Source organism: Egretta garzetta, unplaced genomic scaffold (assembly GCF_000687185.1).
Source record: "Egretta garzetta isolate BGI_Z169 unplaced genomic scaffold, ASM68718v1 scaffold67, whole genome shotgun sequence".
NCBI classification, from domain to species: domain Eukaryota; kingdom Metazoa; phylum Chordata; class Aves; order Pelecaniformes; family Ardeidae; genus Egretta; species Egretta garzetta.
In genome coordinates this window covers 28,592-28,931 of record NW_009260340.1, presented here as the reverse complement: position 1 = coordinate 28,931, position 340 = coordinate 28,592, and the positions used below count along the sequence as shown (strand labels likewise).

At 65.6% G+C, this 340-nt stretch overlaps 1 protein-coding gene across 1 annotated transcript in view; it reads right to left on the bottom strand.

Moving 5' to 3' along the window:
- Positions 1–340, bottom strand: part of TANGO6 (transport and golgi organization 6 homolog) — a 29,708-nt gene that overhangs the window by 6,416 nt on the left and 22,952 nt on the right.

Sequence of the window (340 nt, the reverse complement as noted above, 5' to 3'; positions counted from 1 at the left end):
CAGCTGCTGCTGGTGTGTCCTTGTCCCCACCGGGGCTCCACAAAACCCCGGGTTTGCCTGGCCCAGGTTGGGAAGCCGGAGCCCAAGCGCACCCCGTGCCTGCTGTGTCTCCCTGGGGATGAAGAGGAGTCAGACCCTGGATGAAGGGCAGTGTTGGGCTGCTCCACAGGGATGCGCTGGCTTTGACATCCCTTTAGAGCGCTGCACCGAGCCAGCAAAGCTGAGCCGAGCATCGCAGGCAGCACCAGGGGAAAACCAGGCTGGGGGCAGGCAGCAGGCAGGGATCTGGCAGCGCCGGGCGCCTCTCCGATGGGGAAAGGCGGCTGCTCTCCAGGGAAAG